We start from the raw sequence: 12,358 nt of genomic DNA, 5'->3' as shown, positions 1-12,358 counted from the left end.
AATCGCTGGTTACACCTTTTATCTTTTATATTTTGCAAAACCATGCAACTTCCTGTTCAGCCATTTAGAATGATCAGACCCACTTCCCACCAGCAGAAAACAGCAGAAAGCAATATAAAATTAAACCATTCTTCTGCCATCTTTCTAGCTGCATGTTTACCGGGACCCGACCCACACTAAAATACAGTTCCTACAGCACCTCTGAAGAGAGAAAAGATGAATGATAGTCCTCCCATATTGAGGCAGCTAGACCCCAGAATGACCTGGGGTATATAATCCCTGTGTCTCAGACAGAAAATTATTTCTTATCCCTGTAATATTCCCAGAAGTAACATTTTCAGAGGCACTACTATGGGTAATGTTCAATGCAACTGCAGCACAATCAAAATGCCAACGCAATTTAAGCATGAGATACTGGAACAATATTCTTTGTAATTGTTTTCTTTGATGTGTACACTCTATGAAGCCCCCAATTTGACAAGTAATTAGGATGTTTAGTTACTTTGGATGATCTGTCTACAAGAAAATTTCCTGTATAGTACATTTTACTGTATTTGCTAAGCAATTTCCATGTTTTATTTAGTTACTCACATATTTTTCCTGCGACTAGGAAACATGCCAGATGGTAAGCATGGGAAGCAAACACAAATTATGGGCCTGAAACCACTTAAGTCAATGGGAACTTGGCCACTGACTTCACTGGGAGCAAGACTGTATATAATATGTCTAAAACATAGTGATGACACTTATATTTTCTTGCTTTTGTCTATTCTGCAAGATCCTGGACATGACGTGTTAGAAGTACAGATTTCTTGCAAAATTCTGTAACAGAGGAAAAAATCCAGTTGTGGCAATCATATGTAGCTATGAATTGACCTTACAACAGCATTTCACCAAAGGTAGAAATGAATGCAGATTTCAAATATGGGCATAGCCCGATCCATTTGTGACCACAGTGGGCATTAGCACAAGTAAAAAAGCACATGCAGAATTCTGTCACTAATAATGACAACTGCCTCCAATGGCCCGAATATGGGAACTCACTGGAGTCATGGGACAAGAGATGTATGAATGTAGCACAGAATATATCTGGCCTGAACCTCCCTCTTAGAATGTTTTTGCTACAGGTGCCCATCAATACTAATAAAGACATGGGACAGTAATAAGTATAATCAATGTGAATTACCTCATTCCCGTCAATGAAATTAAACTACTGTGAGAAATGGGCCATAACTAGGAGTTATGAGACAGTGGAGTATTATAAGGGAATCCTTAAGACACATCCCAGACTCCATTGTGTGAATGCAGTGACTGAGCCATTTCTGCATCTCTGCTCAGGAATACTGTAGACACGTATAATGGGCAAGTCACATTTGCAAGAGTGAGCTAAGGCTGAAAGTGGGTTTAGTCATCCGCAATTTCACACCCTCTCAGTCCCACTTCTTCCTAGTCCCATCTTCCAGGTACAGAATCTCCCTCCCCACTCACCGTGCACTCTTTTCTTCATCTCTTGAGTCCTGATCTTTCCCCTGAAGTGAGGCAGCTCAGCCCACCCCAACATAAAGCTGGCTGAAATCAGGTGCATAGGGCAATGTTGCCTCACTCCCAGTCTTTGAGTCACTGCACCACCCCCTTCTCTGATAACAGGACCCATAAGTCCAAGATCTTGCCTTAGTCTATTCCTCCAAACGCTGACAGATGGGTGACACAATATTCTTTTAACTGTCCATAATGACTATGTCTGTTTGGGGGGCGGGGTGGGAGGGAAGTACAAGAAGACCTGCATGCCTGATTTTGGAAGGAATAAAAATGGTTTGTGTTTGGTGAGTTGGAGAAATTGTTCAAGAGCAGTTTATCCATGTGGAAATGCGACCTCTGCGATGCTGCCAAGGTCAGTGAGGCATAGGAAGATATGCTGCATATGTGCTAGCCACAAACGTAAAAGACACAAGACGACTATGTTAGATGATGCACCCTCATTTTCAACATTTCTAAAAATACAGCAATGAAGAAAATGTACAATTTGAACATCTGGTTTTGGTGTGTTTTTTTTTATACTATATGCATCCTGTTTTGCATTATGAAGCCCTAGCTTTCTTTATGGTACAGTAACACAAAGGGAAGCTCCCCAGTGGTACACACCAAATTGCAGAAGGAACTTTATGCATATGAAATAATAGCACAGCTTCAAACTATTTTTCTGCTTAAATTATGTATGTGTGCAGAGATCAACCTTACATTACATAAGGTATGAAATAATAGCATTATTATTTGTATTATAATAGTCCCCCAGGACCCAACTGAGACTAGAGCACCACTGAGCTATGCTCTGTACAAATATAAAAAGTGAAAATGTTGCTGCCCCAAAGAGTTTACAGTCCAACTGGGCAAGACAGATCCTAAAAGGTGGAAGGACAAAAGAGTGAATACAAAACAAAGCACTGTATGTCAACAAAAAGAGTATCAGAAAGAAATCTCAATTCAGTGTACAAAGAAAGAGTTATGGTGGTTATTAATAGCTGACTCCAACCAATCCCCACTGATCTGGAAACATGAATTGTAACAATATTTAGAACTTTTGCTTTTTTTTTTTTTTTTTTTGCATTTGTAATACTTTACAAACATTTGATAATTAATTGACCTTCACAACAGCTCAGCAAGATACACAGGTAAATATTACCCTTTTTTATAGATGGGGAAACTGAGATAAACAAAAAATATGTGACATGCTCAAGGGCAAATACTGAGTCAAGGTCTAAACTAGAATTAGCACTTGGGAGTTCTTAATGCCCAGCTCCATTAGATACTGCGCTTCTCTCTAAAAAGAGTTTTGGAAGTTGCAGAAGATGGGCTAAAAGCAATGTGGCATTGCTCTAACAGGCCATTTATGTTTCTATATACATTTTTGTGTTTCTTTCATAAAAATAATACACACAAAACTATTATGGGGTTTGCTTTCACCTTTAGCATGTAGTATGGGCATAAATATAAACACAAGTTAATCTGAAATGAACTAGACCTTATAGCAATGACCAGTCACCAATTTGCTAGCCCTAGACCTTTTCACTAACCTGATCCAGGAAATAACTGTAATACTGATAACAAGATTCAACTTCTATTATTATTATCATCATCAAATTTGTGCAGAATTAATATGAAATATAGCATATAGCCTAAACTTTCCAGGAAAATGAGTGAGCAGAATTGACTTCTAATTATTTCTCTGCAACATTCCGTTGGAAATAAGCAGCTGGTTTGAGATTTGACACACCTCAGACAGGAATGTGACACTGTATATAGTGTGTGCAACGAATTCTCACACATACTGGCTCTGTTTCAACACTACATGTGAGATGAAAGGAAGAGAGAAGACTTTTCATATTTTCAAAATCTGCATATGCTGTACCATATGGGAATATAGTCTTGTATTATACCAAAGGTTATTTTGTGGGAGTGTGAGTGGTGTAAGTGTTTGTGTTTATGTTTTGTTGGCATGAGTTTGTCTTGACCATATTTACTCCATGATGGTAATGCCTCAAATTTATGTCAGTCAGCTCAACCGAATGCCAATCAAATCTTTATATTACAACATGCCATCATGTATTTTGCATATGAAACATATGTTACGCAAAAATATTTAATATTTTAGAGAGCTTTTAACAAATATATTGGGACTTTTTAAAAAAAAACCTTCTCCTAGAAAGCCAGACATTTGAAGGAGAGAAAAAAAAATAATCTAGTTCTCATTTGTAGCTCCGAAAAAGTGGGTGACATCAAATTTTTTGACATAAAGTTCCATATTGATGAGAAGGATTTATTTTATTTTATTTGGGAGCAGGTTTTTTAATTAAAAAAAGGCAGCGATATGAAGCAGCACAGGGATGGAAAATTAGAGTATGTACCAGGGGAAATAGATTAGTGGGCAGAATATAAGTGAGGCAGTCAAAAGGCCATGATGATTACAATTTACTTGTTAGAGCATTTTCTTAAAATAGAAGTAATGGGTCCATTCATCTGTACAGTAAATTGGCCAAATATATTCATATTTTTGTACCATGTAAAATTATTAAATTTCCTACAGAGACAGAGATTGAACCCTGGGTTTTTTAGAGACCTGTTTATTCATCACACCCAAGAGAGAGACAGAGTCAGTGAGAGTACAGTGCTCTAAAAATGGCCAAGTGATCAATTAGTCTCTCTCTGATGTCAATTGTAGTTTTGCTATTAACTTCAACAGGAGGAGGTTCAGGGCCAAATTTTTTCATTCCACAATGAATCATAATTTAGGAATTTGTATGAAACATCCTTTTAGGAAGACTATCACCTTTTATGATTTAATAATGATAAACAGAGTGAGAATCTTATTTTATTTGTAACTTTGCATTCTTGGCCTTTTCCCATTGGAAGAATCTCATTTATGAGGTTAACAAATGAGCTGTCTCCACAGGTTTCTGCTGCACCAGTACATGTATCTTCAACATATTATACAACGACTTCTTGTAGTTAAACAGCATATCTTCTCTGAAAAATTACACTTAGAAAGACATCAAGAAATTAGCTTACCATAGCTGAGGGCATTTTATAAACAAAATGAGATTTTCAGTAGCTTTATAAAACTGGTAATCTTCATAATCGAGAGGTTGTGACACACCTAATTTGTACTTATCTAAAATGCGATCTTTCCATATATAGGATAAACATGGATGGTCCACATAATTTAGAGATTGTATAATACATAAATACAACCAAATGCATGCCTTTTACTGAATCCAGCTATCTTTGTTCTATGGTCTGTTTCTGAAGACCAGGACACAAATATACATGATTTTCTTTTCCTATATGTAGGCCAAAATAAAACTGCACACACTTTACTGCACACTGCACAGGATGGACAATACGATGGGAAATTTTCACATTAGTATTTCTTAAATGATCAATTAGATAACATCTAATGGGAAACACAAGGGTAAATGCAGACAGCCAGGAAAGGTACTCAGGGGAGAGTAGAATATTTTCAGAGAGGAAAGAAGATGAGGTATTTCCATTATAACTGAAACCATAATAATAAAGACAGATCAATATAGTGGTGAACATTCAAATGTTGACATTAATTCATTGAATATAACATGCATTTCTGTGGAAATACAGATACTCCTTATACTTTGTACCCACATACGATGCTATTTTAATAGAAATTATTTTCAAACAGCAAATGCCAATATCTTACTAGCAACTACCACCTTTATCTAGTAGCAGTATGGAAGAAGGCCTCTGGACATCAAGTAGTAGTATGGAGAGTATCTGTGGTGGACAATGTTGGCTTATAACTAGAGGTGATTTAAATAACAAAGGAAGCTTACCCTACCCTTTCCTGGGCAAATATACATAGAGTTGACACAATTAATAGGAAGCTACATGAAAATATTGGCCAAGTCCCAATTTTCGTGAATCATATGTTTTTCTTCTTCTATGAGCACAGTTAGGGGACATGCATAGCATTCTGGCTCCACTTCAAAGCCAGCCTAATTGAAGCACCTACACTGTCAGCAATGTTAATGTCACTTTAAAAAGTGTGAAATGTTGCTAAATGTGTCAGGAAACAATTAGATAACATAAGATGCATGTTTTTGCAGTGCACAGCAATATATATTATGCAGGAAGCAGATATATGTGAAAGTTTCCTGAGGTACAGCACATTCAGCAGACTCTCAGCCATTCTTTCACTGAGTAGCTGTTTTGCAAGAATAAGCTTTATTTCAAATACTTGTGAAAAGCAGGATTTGTCTATGGTTGGCGACATTCAAGCTGGGCACTCTCAGTAAAAGTCAGATTCAATAAATTAAATATGTACAGTCAAAATAGGCACTAGGAACATAAGTTTTCTGAGCCATCGATGATGAAATTAGAATGGTTCCAGATAATAAAAAGGCTGCTTTCTAGTTTAGTAACACCAGCCTCCGTTTTTATAACTGAAACAGCATTTGCTGTTTACATGCACTCAAAAGAGGCCAACCTGGAGAACCAGGGAGTAAGAGCTCTCAGGTGGGAGTGCCTAGGTTCGAATCCTGACATTCTCATTTGTTCCCGAAGCTGACTAATATGTCCTTTCAGTTCCCAGGAGAAAGGTGAGACATTACTCAATAATGATCATGTTGGTTTGTCAGCAGCAGCAATAATTTACCTCTAAAGAGAACTCAATTAAGCGCTCTTTGTCACATACTTCAAAACCTGCCAAGACTAGAGAAGGGTCCAAAATGAGGTACACAAGAAAAGTAGGAAAGAACATTTTAAATGATGAGAGATCAATTTCTTTAGCATCAGTGACACTTCCTATCATTTAAATTTCATAATGCAGCTTTTAATAATGCAAACGAGTTTGAATGTAAGAGAGAGAAGATAGGAGTAAATCAGGGTTTAAAGCAAGGGGCAGCTCAGAGGTATGACAGAGGAAAGTTACTTAAAATGTTTCTAAATCGCCAACCTTTTAAAGCAGCACACTGGCAAAAACAGTCAAACTAAGAGAAACATTTTTAGTGTGACCACTGCACATGAAAGGAGAAATAAGGTCTTCATAAGAGGAGACAGTCTGATGTGGAACCCATTCCTCTCCAGACTCCAGATTTATTGATGTCCCTAAGGCCTAGAGGTTTAGATGCCTAAACAGACACATAAGCACTTAAATCCATCACATAGACACCACTGACATTTTCCAATCTTCAGTTCAGGCACTGCCTAACCCCCCTAGGTGCCTGAGACCTCTAAGTTTCTGGTGGTCAGCATTTTCAAAGCAGCCTAAGCACTGCTGTCACACCCCACAGCTAATGAGCTGCTCAGAGCTCAGGCTCAAGATGAAGCTAGACAGGGGAATTCCTATCCTGACAGCAAGGCCCAATTCTGGAGGCATGACCTGAGCACGCCTAAGACCTGACACTCATCAGACCCGCAGCAGGAAGGCCAGATACAGGCTATCAATAGTGGATGGGCAGCAAAGAATCTGCACAAACACAACTAGGAGAACGGGTGACTGTAGGATGGGTGTGAGAGAAGTTTTGAGCATAAGCAAGAGGGAGAGAGAGAAAGACAGTTTTGGATGCCAGGGCACAGACTACTTAAGCAGCTGATTTGGCTTAGATACCTAACTGCAGGAGAAGGTTCACAGCTGAGAGTGGAGAGAGGCACCTACATCTGGCACAACAGACAGGTGCACTGGGTCAGCCACTTAAATGTGTAAGCACATCTCTCCTTTCCTTGCGGCTCTCTTCTGCATTTCATTCTTGGCTAACTTAGGTGGTTCCCCAGTCAGATGGTCGCTTTCTGAAAATCCCTTTCTTATGCTTAACTGTCCCCAGGCAGTTTTTGATAAGGCACCTAGGCAGCATGGCGCCACCTGTGGACTGAAAATTTCACTAAGCAGCAGGCTGCCTAAGAGTGAGACGTTGCTCCACTCAGCTGAACAATGACTGAACCCCTTTAAAAATGTGGGTCTTCAATTCCTAAAGGTTCAACAAGGCGGGGGGAAACAGCAGTTGGGTCACAGTGTCACAGTAGGAAGTCACAGAAGGTGATTGTGTGAGGTGAAGCAAAAACCTAATATTTAAATCAGTGGCCAAAAATAAAGAATCAGAGAAAACAGAAAATATTCAAAATGATTTACAATAGCAATGAACCAGCAGAAATATGTCATTACTATGGCTTTAATGGCCCTCATTGTTAATAAACCAACCACTGAACTCTAAAATAAACTGACCTGATTGCATATGTAATGCAAAATAAGCACTAGTTATTGCTATGGTGTGAATGGAGTCAAGATAACGCAAAAACATGAAGTCATGCACAAGTAAGTACAATACAGGATAGACTGATCCAGCCAGGTAAATTGTGTCCTGTGTTTAAAAAAAAAGGGGAAAATAAGTGTCTTTTGTGAGTAACCATCCTTTGCTTTTTTGAACTGGAATTACACAAACACATCATTTATGCAAGGCCCAGTTCAGCCAGTCTCAGTCACACTGAGTAATACTTATGCTTCCAATGGTCCCAATGAAATCGATGGGATTATTTGTGTCATAAAAAACTTCTCAAAAATGAGTAAAAAAATCAAATCCACAGTTTCTACGTCTGCTCCTGGAAATATTCATCTCTCTCCAAATTTAGAATGACATGATATGATTTAATGTAATAAACTGTTTTTTGCTAGGTTATGAAATTTGCCCATTATCAGCATAATACATATACATTTCTTCAGTCCAACAGGGTCCTAGACAATTATCGTATCATTTGCCCAGTTTATAAACTGTACAGCACATGGTGGTGTTAAGGATGTGGATTTCTGTAGAGGTCTTAATAAAAATAGATAATTCTCATTTGCAATTCTGCTGGAGTCATGCTACTTCCTCTTAAGGCCGAAGATTAATTTAATATCTAAGTTTGCAGGACCTCAGGCCTGAAACTAAAAAAAGAATCTGTAATTTCAAATTGCAAGGAACAGGTAAAAGAGAAGTTAAGATAATATTCATGAAAATAACAAAGAAGTGTAACTGGGTTTGCATTGCTCATTATTCTAAGCAGACTTTGCCTGCAGTGAAGGAGAAACTGCATACAGAGTTCTCTCTAAATGAACCATTAAATTATCTAACAACCACCAAACAAAAGTCATTTTTTTTTAGGACCAAAGAAAAACTAAGTAAAAAGACTGAGAGAATTAGAAATTAAATAGTAAAATATTTCCATATTGAGCATGTTTTCTTTTCAAAAACCAGAAACATTCAAAATATACAATGGAATATAAATATATTTAAGACCTTCGATCTTTGACAGAGGGAGAGTGAAAAAGTGCACACAGGTGGCTCAGTGGCTTCGATTCGGCCTGAGTCCTGAGTTCAAGTCCTGATTCTAGTACTTTCACATTCTGTGACCTTGAGCAATCTGAATTAACCTCTGTAAAATAGACAAAGGCCACGTCTACACTACAGCATAAAATCGAAATTATTAAAACTGGTTTTATAAAACTGGTTTTATAAAATCTTTTTTACGCGTCCACACTAGGGCACATTAATTCGGTGGTGTGCGTCCATGGTCCTGGGCTACCATCGATTTCCGGAGCGGTGCACTCTGGGTAGCTCAGTAAAAGAATGAGACCAATAACTTCGATTTCCGTCCACATTAACCCTAAATCGATATAGTAATATCGATTTTAGGGTTACTCCTCTCGTTGGGGAGGAGTACAGAAATCGATTTTAAGAGCTCTTAAAATCGATTTAAAGTGCCTTGTAGTGTGGACGGATACAGCGTTAAATCGATTTAACGCTGTTTAAATCGATTTACGCTGTAGTGTGGACCAGGCCATAGAAATACTTAATTGTGAAGATAACATGTCTGTGAAGTACTATGAACATGAAAATCACCTTATCAGTGCAGAGTACTATTACTAAAATTTCTGTGGAAAAGTATCTACTATCTGGAGAGTGATCACTCACAGATAACTTTTTTCAAAATGTACAGGAAAGTCAGCTACCACAATCCACATGTGTGCTAAAGAGAGATGATTAATTTTAATAACCAGTATTAAACTCTCCATTTCGTACACAATCCACATCCAGCCTATGTAAAACTTGCAGAATTTGGACATTAAAGAGAACCAGAGATTCATACTGAAAACAAATCCAAAAAAGATTAGTATGTGAAGAAATTATCTGCTTCTGTCAAAAGCTAAAGTCACTAAATTCTTGTCTTGTTAAATCATCTGATAGCCCTTTCTTTTTTAGTTAAATGAGGATAAATAATAAAAACAATTTACAACTAAAAGATGTTAGGGTTTTGCAGCTGTTGAATGTCTTTTGGGGAGATTAGATTCTATAATGAGAAGATATAACCCTCATTTTATAAAAGCTGTTGCTGTCTTGGGAAAAACATCACTGAATAAGATTAGAAAACTCCTTTCCTTCATGAACCTATTACACTTGCAAGCTGATTACTTGGCATATGCTTAATGATATCTTCATAGCTGGAAAACAATAATTTGTTCCAGTGATTTTTTTCATCATTCACTAAAGTCAAATTTTGTGCTGTATGTTTACTGTACTTCTGATTTAGTCAATCATCAAAATACGATGAAATGGACAAATCCACTTGTACGTTTAATCAAGCAAGCTATTGTTAACATGATCACCATAAAATAAGGCTTTAGCAAGCTATTCATATATCATTATAGTTGAACTATATAAGGCATTGTCTCTGAGCTATTTCTACCATTGCTGTGGATAAAAACAAAAGTCCTAAAAATCAGGACATAATTTGGGAGAAATTCACCCCAGAGACTTGCTTGGGGCCTCACCTGAACAGAATTTCAAACTTTTGTATGATTTCAAAATGAAGGTGTAATTCAAAAGCTAAGAAGAAAAAAAATTAACTTCTCTGCTTGTGAACCTGTATCAGCTAATATGCTTTGAATGTTCATGCCAGATAAATCTTCCAGTGAAGAGGTTAAATTCAGATGTCAGATACGTAGTTACCATGTATCTTGTAAACGTGCATGCAAACACACCAGTTGATCTTCACCCCATGCCAAAGCTGAGTTTAGACTACAATCGGAAACAAAGCTGGTTTCCATTATTAGAATCTCCCCTGATCCCCCAACCCTGTTTGACACAAATGCCAGTTATTGATAAAGAGTCAATCCTCAGAAAGCTTTGACTTACATCAACATATCTCTGAAGGTGGGGAATGACAACCTCTATTGACTATGGTCTTAACTGCTTTTGGTACCTGTATTACAGAGAAACCCATCTCCTGGGAGTAGAAGAACAATTAGCCCAAAGTCAGTGGTAGGTGGAGAAGATCGCACCTTCTTGAACGAACACAAGAAAACTCAGAGCTGAAATTATTTAATAAACTCTGTCCAAGTCACAGATAGAACTAATGTGAAGTTTCCAACTAATGTAGTACAGACTTAGTGTTAACTCTTTGTGCCCTTTTGATAAAAACAGTCACTTGTGGATAATTTTGATCACTGGATTCAGATAAATATGTTGCTTTAGGTGATCAAGAAGACTGGAGTGTCTAAACAGATCAATTACTAGCTTTATAATCCAGAGATATAGTTCATGTTGTAGCACTATAACAGCAAATAAATAGCACAACATACTGTCAAAGGATATTCTGGTTGAGTGGACTTATTAAATTCATCACTTGTTAATTACTTCTGCAGTTTGAGGATAGTATTCTCATTTGCTTCCAGTCCTAAATTTCTATGAGTGCTGTTGTGTACTTAAGGCTAAATTACCATTGCAATACACCCTAGATATGCTTGTAATTTAGTGGTAGGATAAATTATTATACAGACAATTTGTTAAGAGTATTGGAATTGTTCAAGATAAAGGATGCTGCTGGATATTTATTATTAAGAAATACACAAAAGAAAGACTGAAAACCCATTTTTCAGCTCACACCATTGTTTAATACTGCATGCTAAGAGCACCCACTTTGAAGTGACTGCTACAATATTTAAACACCATGGAGCTCAACTTTCATTACTCTTTGTATTCCCGTATTAGTTGTTTAATCTGTTCTCTACCTTCATAAGGCCAAATCTTGCATTCCTTATACAGTCCATGTTGACTTCAGTGGAATAGCCAGCATGGATTTGTAAAGAACAAATCGTGTCAAACCAGTCTGATAGCTTTCTTTGATAGGATAACGAGTCTTGTGGATAAGGGAGAAGCAGTGGATGTGGTATACCTAGACTTTAGTAAGGCATTTGATATGGTCTCGCATGATATCCTTATCGATAAACTAGGCAAATACAATTTAGATGGGGCTACTAAAGGTGGGTGCATAACTGGCTGGATAACTGTATTCAGAAAGTAGTTATTAATGGCTCCCAATCCTGCTGGAAAGGTATAACAAGTGGGGTTCTGCAGGGGTCTGTTTTGGGACCGGCTCTGTTCAATATCTTCATCAACGACTTAGATGTTGGCATAGAAAGTACGCTTATTAAGTTTGCAGACAATACCAAACTGGGAGGGATTGCAACTGCTTTGGAGGACAGGGTCAAAATTCAAAATGATCTGGACAAACTGGAAAAATGGTCTGAGGTAAACCGGATGAAGTTCAATAAAGACAAATGCAAAGCGCTCCACTTAGGAAGGAACAATCAGTTTCACACATACAGAATGGGAAGAGACTGTCTAGGAAGGAGTATGGCAGAAAGAGATCTAGGGGTCATAGTGGACCACAAGCTAAATATGAGTCAACAGTGTGATACTGTTGTAAAAAAAGCGAACGTGATTCTGGGATGCATTAACAGGTGTGTTGTAAACAAGACACGAGAAGTCATTCTTCCGCTCTACTCTGCGCTGGTTAG

At 37.6% G+C, this 12,358-nt stretch overlaps 1 protein-coding gene across 5 annotated transcripts in view; it reads right to left on the bottom strand.

The window, feature by feature from the left end:
• TENM2 (teneurin transmembrane protein 2) overlaps positions 1 to 12,358 on the bottom strand; it is a 1,578,682-nt gene that overhangs the window by 359,664 nt on the left and 1,206,660 nt on the right. The window lies entirely within an intron of this gene.

This window comes from Gopherus evgoodei, chromosome 8, assembly GCF_007399415.2.
Source record: "Gopherus evgoodei ecotype Sinaloan lineage chromosome 8, rGopEvg1_v1.p, whole genome shotgun sequence".
NCBI classification, from domain to species: Eukaryota; Metazoa; Chordata; order Testudines; family Testudinidae; genus Gopherus; species Gopherus evgoodei.
This window is presented reverse-complemented; position numbering and strand designations above follow the sequence as displayed.